Below are 1005 nucleotides of genomic sequence, written 5' to 3'. Positions count from 1 at the left end.
GTTAACCACAAATGAAACAACAAACATGGGTAAATACTTGTAGTTAACGTCAATATACATGTTTTTTTTGGGAGGTAACAAGAATTCTATAAAATTAATCGAGGTGTGTGTAAGTTGACAACCCAATCTATATAAAGGTTGATATTGCTCAAGTTAATTACAGCAATATTACCAAAACTCTTCAATCTAACTAATAACATTTTGCTAGTGAAACTCTAAGAAAAATAGATAATTCACTAGATCAGTTCTAGACTTCACAAGTACTATCCTACTGGCAAGTGGCCAAAGGGTTCATTCGAATCTCTTTTGGCGGAAAATGGTAAAAAATAAACCCTTTTAAACATTTTTATATATATTTACTTTTTATATTTTAAATCTCTATATTAAAATTTATACTCCGCCTACTGTCCACTAGTTTGACTTTAATCAGTAAGATTCCAAGACAATGTCATAGAATTTGAAACATCTTCATTTAAAACTTCAGCGCAATGTCTGAAGTTTTACTATTTGACAGAGGTAAAAACACGAAGGCAAAATTAACATTGCATTTCTGGATTTGGTGTTTGCGTGTGTATTGGTTGGGGTGGGGGGTGGGGGGGAGGGGTGCAATTATAAAATTATAATAGCATTTAAAAACAATATGTTAAATCATGATATCAGTATGCAAATACAACAAAAATATTGAGAGGAAGCTAAGTGATTATTTTTATCAAAGTTATCTCGTCTAAGAGTTAAAAGTAGTTAGAAAGAACACATTTTATTAGTTAATTATATTCTCAACACGACCTCACACGTGCTTAAACTATTAAAGAAAGCACACTTAATTAGTTAATCGTATTCTTCAACAAAGAAAAGTCTTTTCACGCTAATATTAATTTGATGCGAAAGTCATAATTTTTCAAGTATATTCAAATAGTGGTTATAAATAGAAGGGGAAATTAGGCGGTTAAATAAACATATATTGTATAGTACTAGTTAATTAACCAATATATATATATATATATA

This window comes from Solanum pennellii, chromosome 8 (assembly GCF_001406875.1).
Source record: "Solanum pennellii chromosome 8, SPENNV200".
NCBI classification, from domain to species: Eukaryota; Viridiplantae; Streptophyta; class Magnoliopsida; order Solanales; family Solanaceae; genus Solanum; species Solanum pennellii.
Note: the sequence above shows the minus strand (reverse complement) of the source record.